This window comes from Talpa occidentalis, unplaced genomic scaffold, assembly GCF_014898055.3.
Source record: "Talpa occidentalis isolate TD23 unplaced genomic scaffold, MPIMG_talOcc4v2.1 talOcc4.14, whole genome shotgun sequence".
NCBI classification, from domain to species: domain Eukaryota; kingdom Metazoa; phylum Chordata; class Mammalia; order Eulipotyphla; family Talpidae; genus Talpa; species Talpa occidentalis.
Window position 1 is genome coordinate 80,405,824 of NW_023601433.1, and position 13,025 is coordinate 80,418,848.

Consider the following 13,025-nt stretch of genomic DNA (forward strand, 5'->3'; position numbering starts at 1 on the left):
AATTGCAGCTTGAACCCAAAGCCCTGGCATTCCTGAACCCCTGCCTGCTCTATTTTTTCCTTTTTATGCTTTTCAATCTGTTAGCATACTAATGTACTTTATAATGTTTATTGTTAGTTGTCTATTTCTCTTTACTAAAATTTAGGCTTCACAGGATAGGGACCTTTGTTTTGTTTCTCCGAGTGCCTAGGATTTTTTGTTTCCCTAAGTGCTTAGACACATAGTAGATGCCACATAAATATTCTGTTAAATGAGATATGGATTAACTTGATACTTCAACTCAGGTCAGCCTATCTAAACCCAAACATTTAAAATTCGTACTTTGCAAAATGGAAGGACATCCCCTGCTCATAGATTGGAAGAATAAACATTATTAAAATGGCCATCCTACCAAAAGCAATGTACAGATTCAATGCTATTCCAATAAAATTTTCAATGTCATTCTTCAAAGAAATAGAACAATTATTGATGAAATTCATATGGAATCACCAACAACCCCGAATAGCCAAAGCTCTCCTGAAAAAAAAAGAAGGGAATGGAGGCATCACACTCCCAGACTTCAAACTCTACTACAAAGCCATAATCATCAAAACTGCATGGTATTGGAACCAGAACAGACACACAGACCAATGGAATCGAATAGAAAATCCAGAAATAAACCCACAGATTTATGGTCAACTAATCTTTGACAAAGGAGCAAAGAATATGCATTGGAGCAAAGAAAGTTTGTTCAATAAATGGTGCTGGGAAAACTGGGTCGCTACATGCAAAAGAATGAAACTTGACCACTACCTCACACGATACACAAAAATCAACTCAAAATGGATTAAAGAACTAGACATAAGACCTGAAACCATAAAATACATAGAAGGAAATATAGGCGAAACACTACGTGATATGCACATCAAAGACATCTTTACAGACACATCACCCGAAGCAGTGATAGTGAAGGCAAAGATAAACAGCTCGGACTACATCAAATTAAAGAGCTTCTGCACAGCAAAAGAGACAATAGCCAAAACAAAGAGAAACCCCACTGACTGGGAGAACATTTTTGCACATAACACTAATGATAAAGGACTGATCACAAAAATCTGCAAAGAGCTGATGAGACTCAACAACAACAAAGAAATAATCCTGTCAAAAAATGGGCAGAAGAGCTAAAAAGAAACTTCTCTGAAGAGGAAATGCAAATGGCCAACAGGCATATGAAAAAATGTTCAACATCACTTGTCATCAGGGAAATGCAAATCAAAACTACCATGAGATACTATCTTACACCAGTGAGAATGGCACATATTAAAAAAAACTAGCAACAACAAATGTTGGCGAGGATGTGGAGAAAAAGGAACTCTCCTGCACTGTTGGTGGGAGTGCAAACTGGTCCAACCACTATGGAGAGCTGTGTGGAGATTTCTGGTCCTACTAAACATAGAGCTTCCATATGATCCAGCAATTCCACTCTTAGGTATTTACCCAAAGGACACAGAAACATCAATTCCAAAGAGCAACTGCACCCCTATGTTTGTAGCAGCACTGTTTACAATAGCTAAGCTTTGGAAACAATCCAAATGCCCAAAAATAGATGACTGGATCAAGAAGATGTGGTACATATATACCATGGAATATTACTCAGCATTCAAAAAAGATAAACACATGCAATTTGCAGCAACATGGATGGTGCTGGAAGGGATCATGCTCAGTGAAATAAGCCAGAAAGAAAAAGAAAAATACCGGATGGTCTCACTCATAGCAGGAATCTAGAAAACTTAAATAAGGGACCAGGAAAAAGAATAACTATAAGAAAGTAAAAATCAAAATCAGCTAACAACTATGAGCCAGAGACACTCTATGGGGGGTGGGGGTGGGGAGGGGAGGGATTGGGTGAAAATAAGGGGGTTGCAATTGTATGGGGAATATAAAAATAAAATTTATTTTAAAATAAAATAAAATAAAATTTGTACTTTGCTGCTTGCTGCTGAAGTACAAAACAAGGGCCACTTCCATATGGAGGAAAAGATCAAGGAACTTACTTTCCAGTTGAGGAAGTAAATGTTCATAGTAACTGCTAATATAATACTAGGTATAGGTAATAAGAATATAAATAAAGTGCCACAAATTTAATTTTATTTAAGTTGCTCCTTACCAAAATTGAGGTAAGGAAAAGAGAGAGAATTTAACTGGTTCTTAAAGAGTTTTGACTTATAAATAAGTGAAAAACTATTCCAAGCTAAGTAAAGGGTACAAGCAATGCCAGTTGATGCCAGAGCCCTGGGTTTAAAAACTAAGAACTTCAAACTGTATAACACTACCCAAGTTATGCGACAACTTTTAACCTATGTTTTCTGACCAAGAAAGTAGGAATAATGATAATATCCTACAATATCTCTGACAGTGAGAAAATGTATATATTCTGCTTAGCGCTTACCATTTCATTCAATAAGTAATAATTCCCCTCGCTCCTTTTTATAAGCTAATATGTCTGGGTTTGTGTATCTGATGTTGGGGTTTTACAAAGACTAAAACAGAATCTTTTAAGGCCTTTCATTGTAGTCAGTAATAATAAAGCATTTATACTCATGTTTTAAGAAAAGGATTTAGGAGGTGATTGAATTTACTGTAGGTATCATTATATGCTTATGTGACTCATCTCTCCTCCTACGTTTTAAGTACCTTGAGATAAAACTACTATGTATTGAAGGCATTCTTTAGGACAGTAATTGAATTCAGTTTCTTTCACACATTGCTCCTCCCCACAAATTTAATTTAAGAACTTAAAGATATCCCAAGTCACTTGTTCTAGGATTGTTTACTTTTTTAAAGTAGTTTAATATTGATTTTATGTATTTACTTGTATATTAGGTAGAGCACATAGGGATTCATATACTTTTTTTTAAAAAAAGATAGTTCCTATGAGAGAATTGCTGAAACACTGTAAGACAACTTTCATCTGGAATAAACTGCACTGACATGTATTCTGTTGGCATACATGGATGCTTGCCCTGTCTGCCAGTGGCAAAGCAAAATTAAAAGTGACTAAGAATGCTGAGTTATCCTTTCAACATTGGAAATTAGGCAAGAGTTTCAAGTTTTAAATGCTAACTTTCTGGGGGATAAAGTCATCTCTGAAAGTCCCAGGACAAGATTGCTTAGGAAAATTTACAAGTTCTTAGACCTCCCTTGTTTTAAATTGCCACACTGCTCTACAATGAACAGAAATTCTCAATGGTGACGTTGCGTTTTTTTGTTTTTTCTAAACATCAAAAGGAAAAAAAAAAGTTTTGAATGGAGGGGCTTGACTATAAAGTAAATCCAAATAACTAGCAGTAAATATTTAGGAATATTGTAGGCTAGATGTAGGAATGCTGTAGGAATATTATCAAGTCATTACTTTCTGAAGACTTTCATATAATGATTTAACTGAAAACAATACCATGATGGTTAAGAGACTGGGCTTGATTGAAGTTAGACTGCCCAAATGTGAAATCCAGCTCTTTAATTGCTCTGTAAAGTTGGGCCTCAGATACTTATCTGTAAAGAAGATGAGTAATAGTCCCTCTTTCATCGTGTGGTGGGAAGGGTTAAATGAGGTAATAATGTACAGTGCCTGGCACATGGTGAACACTGAAAAATGTTAGTGTGGTGATGATGGTGTTGGTTATATTTAATTAGGTCTGGGTAATAAAAGTAACTCTTTTCTTTTTTAGTGCTCATAATAATCTAAAAGAAATGTATGTTGATTTTTTCCTATTATATTTGTTCTAAGATTAATCATCTATCACAGGCAAGAATGAATGAATATTCCAAAAAAACTTTGTGAAAGACTGAATGAAGTCTGTATACCAATATAAGGGATAATGTAGCCTTGCTGACTGATGGCACACCTAAGTAATGGATTCTAAACTATTTAATGCAAGGATACCATGCATTATGACTGTCCATGCAGGAAAAAATTTGTGTAGTTGCTTAAATTTTCATTTAACATGTTATATAGATTTTATTTCACTTTTTTAAAAATGAGTAGACTTAGACTTCAAAGGGGTTTCTTGATGATGATATTAAATGCCATCATAGGTTATTGAACAAGTAAGTTGAGAGTGCTGATAATTCTGAAATTACTAACATTTGGGGCCCAATAGTCATTAAATAGTAAGTTTTCAAAATAAGAGTAAAGTTTATTCTAGTAAAGCAACTTGTGGAAACAGCAGTTCAAAGAACACATGAAGGATGATGGATACTTGCTTAACAAAAATATTTACCATAATATACCTTAAAATCATATATGTCTTAATATGTTTGATACATTAATTAAAATAACTCAAGAGTAATTGTTTGCCACATGGAGTGTACCAACCACCATGCTAGATGCTGATGATAAAAACATGACCCCTGCCTCCTACTGCTTATGGTCCTAATATGGAGACATGTACCTAAGATAACCTGAATCTTGTGTTTATACTAAGTATATAAAAAATGTCTGTAGCCCCCTTCTGCAAAAACATAAAGGGAAAACCCATCCCAGCTTCAGGGAGAGTCAGGACATTTTCCCTGAAATGGTGCTATATAAGCAGACTCTTGAGCAAATTCTATTTATCTTGGATAACTAGATATCCCACGTAAGTCATTTGAGATAGTGGGGTATCCAGTGTGAGGCCCCGGAGTTACCAAGGACAAGGTTCAAGAGCAAACAAGAGGGCCTCCCCGGTGGCGCAGCGGTTGAGCGCTGGGTTGCGAAGCTGCCCGCAGCCTCTGCAGCGCGTTCAATCCCCGGCTGCTCCCCGGTCACCGGAGGAGGGTCCCGTATGGCGCACAGACCTCTCCTGCCGCCCGCTGCTCCCCTCAGCAGTGTACTTCGGTCCTTCTGCCTGCTCTGCTCCCCGCTCTGGCTCTGGTGAATCCTCTCACCCTCCCGCGCTTCTGACTGTACCCAGTGCATGTATAAACAAAGCAAACAAACAAATAAATAAATAAAACATGCCTCTATAAAAAAAAATCTTAAAAAAAGAGAAAAAAGAGCAAACAAGAAATACATCACAGAGGATTTCATTTTCTAGCTACAAGGAGCTTGGATTTTATATCCAGTACCTCATGGGATTAAAGGGTTTTAAGTTGGACAATGGCATGGTCAGATTTTACTTTCAGACTGAAAATGCTGGCAGTAGCATAGTGGATGGATCCCATTCATAAACAATTTTAAAGAGTTTCTAATATCAGACGGTAGCTGTAGCTAAAGATTTAATAAGTTTCATTCAGTTTCTAAATTTCAAGTAAATCACGCAAAGATGGAGAAATTGCTTTAAACACTTGAGCAAGAAAAATACTTGTAATCACTTCTGTGTTCCAGAATTTATACAATTTAGGTTCATATTCAGAGGCAGTATTGTTGAAAGACCAAATAAATGTAGAGTTTAGAAACATGTTAGGTCAAGGTTTTACACTTAATCATATATTTTTATGCTATACCTTACCTGTGCATTATTTTATAAGTCATTGAGTGAAGACTTAATGAAATAATTATAAATTTGTTGTTCTTGTTCAGAGAATCCTATATCTATCCAATTCTTTGAACTATTAATATATTTGAAAGGCAAAGGATAATCAAAAGATTGCATTTTTTTCCTAGCTACATGAAAACAAATACATTTTGACTGCTAATTTAGTAACCATTTGAAAATTGTCTAAATCTTAGTCCAAAAATTCTTAAAGAGGCTGTCTTAGTCTACTGGCACTGCTATAACAAAATACCACTGAGTGGGTGGCTTAAACAGTGAAGTTTATTTTCTGACATTTCTGCAGGTTGGGAAGTCCAAGGTCAAGTTGCCAACCAATTACATTTATGGTGTGGGTTCTCTTCCTGGTTTGCAGACTGTGACTGCCTTCCCAAGTGTGCTTATTAGGCCTTTTTTTTTTTTTGACTGGGGTAGGGGGTGGGAGGGAGGGACTGGGACAGTGCTTTCTCTCTCCCTCTTCTTATAACATTACTAATCTTACTGAATTAGGATCACACCTTTATGTCTCATTTAACCTTAGTTACCTCCTACAGGACCTATCACCAAATACAGTCACACTTGGGGGTTGGAATTTCAAAATATGAATGGGGTGGAGGGTGGGGAAAATACAATCTAGGCAATAGCAGTAGCCAAGCAGATCATTTTCCAATGAAGTACATTCAAATTTAAATATATACAATTTAATTTTGAAGTTTTGGGACCTGTAAATCTGATTGTGCTTAAGGGAAATTTTTATTTTCAGGGCAGCCAAATGGAGACAGGAGAAAAACAGTCCAGGAAAAAAAAAAAAAAGAACTTGCTAATAGCTGTGACATTTTAGAAAAATTGCATGCCAGATAATCCTTCATTAGCTGTAAGAAGGTTTATTTTCAAAGCCCTTATTTCGGCATGTTGTATTATCTCCAGTGCCTGGCATTGTAGTCCTGTAGCAGGGAGTCAAAAGTTATAAATACAGGGTTCTCACAGGGCCTTCATTTATTTGGTGATCAGTGGCAGGTAAAATTTGTGGAGGCTAAAGGTGTTTATATCTTAGGATTTTCTTTTATTTGACTTTAGAACATTTAGAGTAAAGATTGCTGGGAATTTTAGTTATAGGGCATTTTTTTGTGTGTTTGTATCTGATAAAAGATTTTAAAACTAAGCAACTTGCCAAATGGTAGACTTTTAGAGTTGAAATGGAACTTGGAAATTGTCTCAACAAACCCTAACACCATTAAACTGAGGCTTAAAGAAATTAATCTCTTCCTTGCCATAAAGGAGCTTAAAGAACAATATGAGGCTAGGAACCAAAGCTTGTCTTCCAGTTTAGGGTTCTTTCCTTAAACCCTGATGCTACCCAACTGGCAAGTACCTTTACATCAGGAATTCAATCTAGGATTTAAAGACACAAGTACTGAGTGAGTAATTGCTATTAATTACTCAGAAGCAAGTTAACTTCGTGAACCCTTCTTAGATCTACTCTAAATTTAAAATTCTAATTCTAAAGAAAATATTTTTAAATAAAATATATAGATTAACAATTTAAAGTTCACTTGTTTCATTTTAATGTTATACTGCACATTTTTTAAAATTACATTTTCAAAGAGAAATACAGTGGACTGTGTATGTGTATACACAGACACATACACACATCTGACTTGAAACAAAGTCAGAGTCGAGTCATAGAAAGATCTAAATTTTATTTCTGATAGTATTATTTTGATTATTCACCTCAATTTAATAGCCTTAGGGAAGTCATTTTAACCCTTCGAACATATATATATATATATATATATATATGACTAATTATATATATAATATATATAATTATATATATATTATATATATAATTATATATATTATTGTATTTAACACTAAGAATTCAACTTTGGAATATTTATTCAATATCTTATTCTGTCTTCAGCATTCTTTTCCTGAGTTACCATGGTTCCTACTTGAGTATCTTACCTATTTTATACAAATAATACCAGATATACATCTCTGTCTCCATCAGTTTTCCTGAATTCCAACCTTCATTTCTTTGTACTTGTTGTATAGCTCTACCTGGATGCCAATCTAGCACTTCAAAGTCAGTCTGGCTAGACAACAGTTGTCCTCTTTCTCTCTTTAAATTGTTCCTTCTGCTAACTTCCTACTTTTGTTTATAGAATAAGTATCTTTCCTGTCACTTGTTCTTAGAGTCTCATAGCTAATTTTGACTTCCATATCTTTTTCCAGGTGATATAGCCAGTCAAAATCTGACTCTAAACCATGTTATTAACATGTGGTTGTTGTTGTTATTTTATGTATCAGAGTGGAGAAATATCCTTGATTTGGGGGCAGAATTTTCTTGTCCATAGCTTTCTCATCAGCCTTGTGCTGTTCCATAATCTTATATTCCTCTTCCTCCTTATATTCCTCTTATATTCCTCTTCCTCCTTATATTCCTCTTCCATCCACAGCTGCTACTTCTTGAAGTCAGTTCGGTGAGACGTTTAGAGATGTTTACACCACTGATAGCAATTTTGATGAAGATGTGATGATGACAAATTTCTGGTGTGTTCTACACAGAGAAACATGATTGAGAGACAGATGTCCAGTCATAAAGAGCAGGGCAGTGCTCGGCTGCTTTGGAAAATTTCCCCTTGGCCTCTGTGGCACCCAGTGCGGATGATCAGAATGGCCTAGGAGTTCTCTCTTGTGCTGACTGAAGGGTTTTTCCCTTTGGTTCAACAGCTTTCAAAGCCCTTCTTCGGTGGACATATCTGAACATTTTGCAGTTTGACCACTTGGATACTGCCTCCTTATCACTACCAACTGGTTTTGCGACAGTAGCAAGAGCATTCTCCTTTCTTTTCAATTCTGAATTTAGCTGCTGAATGCTGTTTCTTGTACATGGCCTTTCTGGAGTACATAGTAGATAGGGATTATCTGCCCAGTCCTCTGACTAGGACGGGGTTTCAACTGCAGTGGGGCATCCCCTTCTTAAGTGTTGACCTTGGAGTTACCATCTTAACCTTGCCACCAGTGTCAACCTTCTCGGCTTCAGGTTTCTTCTCTATAATAGCCAGCTTCTTTCATCATCTTACCATCTTGCAAGATAGAAAAGACTATTATTATGTTATTTTTTCATCCGGATTCATGAAACCATGGCATGATATTTGCCTTCTGCTTTCAATTTTATTGCCAACATTCTTAGAATAAGACTATTCATTGATCTTTCTTCATTGTAGCCCTAACCTGCCCTCCCGGTTCTAGACTCCTATTCAAATTCAACCCTTTGAAAACATTTTAACTTTTTTTATTACAATGTGATATATATTCCAAGCAGAAAATAGAGAAAGATAAAAAGAAAGCAGAAGATACTTGTATCCTCAATACCCAAGGTTTACCAGTACTAACATTTTGATCTATTCTTCCAATTTTTTCTTGATTAAAAGTGGGCAAATTTTTAAGAGTTTCAGTCCAGCCTGTATATTACTGCTAGACAACTAAAGTATTCTTGAAGCTTGATTCTAATTTAAAATAGTTTTCATCATTTGCAGAAAGAAGCTTAGAATCCTTTGTATAGTGTTCAAACTCCTTGACAATCTAGACCCAATTGACCCTTTCATTCTTCCAAAGGATTTTGTACCAACACTTAGAGTAATCACTTAAGTTATTTGCTATTTCCTGACATGCCACAACCTCCAGTAGTTTGCTCTAACCATACCTCTTATTAAAGTCATTAAACAAATAAGTCTAGAACAAACTTAAACAATAAAAATTTACTCAGATTAGAAGAAATTGATTGAGGACACAGAATTAGAAACTGGAATGTTCCAAATCCAAGTTCATCTGCTATCCTCTGAGCTATGATGCCTCTTGATCATTGAAAAATAGGTATTTATAGTATGGGTAGCCCATCACCTGAACATTTTCCTGGTTTTTGTGGGGTATTTGTTTGTTTGTTTGCCTTTCACTATGGAGACAGAACAAGTGCAGGTACACTCCTTTCTTAGTTGCCTTGCAAGCTAGCATGTGGGCATGTGACTCTGGTCAGTCAGATGTTCCCACCCAGTATTTGAGAGCTCCAGGCACAATGAGAGGTGACGCATGGCAGTTGTGGAGGTTCTAGGGATCCAGTCGAGCAGAATCATGTGGCAATGGTACGTACCCGCTGACAGTTCTGTTTACCAGCTTATTATAAAGGATTAGAGATGAATAGCCGGATGAAGAGATACATAGGGCTAGATCCAAAATGTCCCAAGCACGAGAACTTCTGTCCCTGTGGAACTGAACTATCCCCTTGTGAAAGCCAGGTGATGTCCCAGGAATGTAGTCAGAGAGAAGTGATAGAAGAATTAAGCCATTGCTGGCAAATAAGCTTGCCATACTAAAGACCTGAAACAAATATATTTGTTTGGGTAGCTGTTGTCTCAATAAAATAATAATTATCACATTAAATCAGTGTTGTTAGCTTTCATTTAGTGGGATGTTGTTTTTTTTTTAAGATTTATTTATTTATACAAGCACTGGGCACAGTCAGAAGCGCAGGAGGGTGAGAGGATTCACCAGAGACAGAGCGGGGAGCAGAACAGGCAGACTGACGAAATACACTGCTGAGGGGAGCAGCGGGCACGGCAGGAAAGGTCTGCGCGCCATGTGGGACCCTCCCTGGTGGCCGGGGATCGAACCTGCGCTGCAGAGGCTGCGGGCAGCTTCGCAGCCCAGCGCTCAACCGCTGCGCCACCAGGGGAGGCCCTAATGGGGTGTTTTTTATGAGTAGTGTAAAAGCTGTAAGAAATTGATTACAGTTTTGTAAATGGGCACTTCCGTCTTTCTGCTGCTGAGGCTTTCAAGTGACCTTTGACTCCTCTCTTATCCTTCTGTCAAAGTAGTGGTGCCCATGACTGTTCCTCAGTTATTCAGCCCCCTCTTATTGCTGCCACCACCTGGTACCATCATTTCCTGTCTGGACTTTTGCCACGGCTTTTTCCAGGTCTATCTCCCTGTTTTCAACCTTCCTTCCATACAATCTGTTTTTCCAGAGTAGTCAGACCGAGCCTTTTAAATATGTCACTTCTGTCCCAAAAAGCTTCAGTGGTTCCCCAGCTTACTAATAATAAAATCCAAAGTCTTAATCATGTCTGTAAGGCCTTTATCTCCTCTTCTATCACTTTTCTCATTTTCTCACTCTGTTCTAGTCACACTGGCCTGGTTTTTCCTGGAATCCACCAAGGAATCTTGCCTCTGCCTGTACCTCTTTACTGGTTCTATCTTCAGTGCTTCTTCACTTCCTTTAGCCTTTAGGTCTCTGCTCAACTGCCAATTATCAGAAAGGTCTGTCCTGACCACTGACCCTACTGAATGAAATAATAGGAATTTACATAGGCTAATTTACTGGAAGCTTATGTTTCTTTTTTTCTGAATAATGTTTATTACTAGTACCTAGACACATAAACATTAATATTTACGTGTCCCTCTGCACTAGAAGTTCTATAAGAGTAGGGGACAACCTAAAGCCTCTCATTGCCGGATATATACTAGGCATTTATAAGTATTTGATGAATGAATAGTTGAATGAAAAAAATGACTGAAAATTATTTAAGAGAGTGTTAGGGATCTATATGAATTTTTTTTTTTTAAGATTTATTTATGCATACAAAGAGCTGGGATGCAGGCCAGAGGTGCAGGGAGTGAGAGGATTTACCACAGATAGAATGGGGAGCAGAACAGGCATATTGACTGAAATACACTGCTGAGGGGAGCAGCAGGCAAGACAGGAGAGGTCTGCTGCACCATCTGGGTCAGCTCCCTGGTGGGGGATCGAACTCATGCTGCAGTAGCTTCAGATTGCTTCATTGTGCTAAGACTTAACCCCTTGCGCCACCAGGGAGGCCTTGTGTGAATTTTTTATAAGGATTTTGAATATTAGTCACGTTTGAGAAACTTAAAGAGTAAGTTATTATATATTTATTTGAGATTTTTGTACCATACATATAATTACTTTATAGTACAAAATGAATACTTCAAAATTCTGGTGAATTCTATTACAATTGCTTGGAATTTATGTAGACATATTAGCATCACTTTTGAACTGGTCTTAATGTTAAGACACATAAAATTCCATTTTTCCTGAAATGGATGGCTATTTAATTTCAGGCTGCTAGCCTCATATTCAAAGTAGCAGACAGAACAAACTTTTCAGTGGTCATTTTAAGAAATCCAAATTTCCTTTCCCATTCATCACTCAACCTAAACATCTTTTCTTTAATGGAGGGAGAAAATAATAATCTTTAAGAAACCAAAATAATTGATATTTTTACTTTTTAGTACACATAGTTAAAGTCTTAAAGGGCAACTAGTAGAGTCTGCATATAATTTAATGTAAGTTGACTCAGGAGTAGTCTCAAGATGGTCATTATTATGATAGTCAATAAAACCCAAGCCACTTCTGCATTATTTGCTAAGTAGAAATGAGATGATCATTAGGGTACCTTTCCTAGTCTCAAATGCTATGACAGATAATCATAATGGGCTAGACAATCATAGTGGCATTCAAAGCAACTGTCTTCTGGTTTCATTTTCACCATGAAAGTTTCATAGTAGTGGTTTCTTACCTCAGAATAACAGTAAAATATTATTGGCAGACAATAGCAACAACTAACTAAAGCAGTTTTCTTATTTTTAAAAACAATTCTGTTCATGTCTATATGGAAAGTTGTTTTATAGGAATGGTGAAGGAATAAAACTGTACTAGTCCTGACTTTGAAAAATGTAATTCATTTTTCGTTGCTATAAAATAAAGATTTTAGGGCCTCCCCGGTGGCGCAGCAGTTGAGCGCTGGGTTGCGAAGCTGCCCGCGGCCTCTGCGGCGCCGGTTCGATCCCCAGCTGCTCCCCGGCCACCGGAGGAGGGTCCCACATGGCGCGCAGACCTCTCCTGCCGCCCGCTGCTCCCCTCAGCAGTGTACTTCGGTCCTTCTGCCTGCTCTGCTCCCGGCTCTGGCTCTGGTGAATTCTCTCACCCTCCCGCGCTTCTGACTGTACCCAGTGCATGTATAAACAAAACAAATAAACAAACAAATAAATAAATAAAACATGCCTCTATAAAAAAAAAAAAAAAATTAAAAAAAAAAAATTAAAAAAAAAAAAAAAAATAAAGATTTTACCTACCTCTGTCTACCCTCTGCAGCAAGAAAATGAATGAAATAATAGAAATTTACTTAGGCTAATTTGCTGGAAGCTTATGTTTCCGAGCACCGTATTTGTACCAGCCCCCTCTAAAGCCCTATAACTATTTTCCTGTGGGAACTTTGCAATTTTTTTCTTAAAGAGAGCCCCAAATTGGGCCTCCCTGGTAGCGCAGGCAGTTGAGCGCCGCACTGTGAAGCTGTCCCCAGCCTCTGCAGCGTGGGTTCTATCCCGGCCGGCCAAGAATCCCACATGGTGCAGCAGACCTCTCCTGTCTCGCCCACTGCTTCCCTCAGCAGTGTATTTCGTCAGTCTGCCTGTTCTGTTCCCCACTCGTCTCTGGTGAATCCTCTCACCCTT

At 37.5% G+C, this 13,025-nt stretch overlaps 1 protein-coding gene across 3 annotated transcripts in view; it reads left to right on the forward strand.

The window, feature by feature from the left end:
* Positions 1-13,025, forward strand: part of TAOK3 (TAO kinase 3) — a 158,920-nt gene that overhangs the window by 60,625 nt on the left and 85,270 nt on the right. The window lies entirely within an intron of this gene.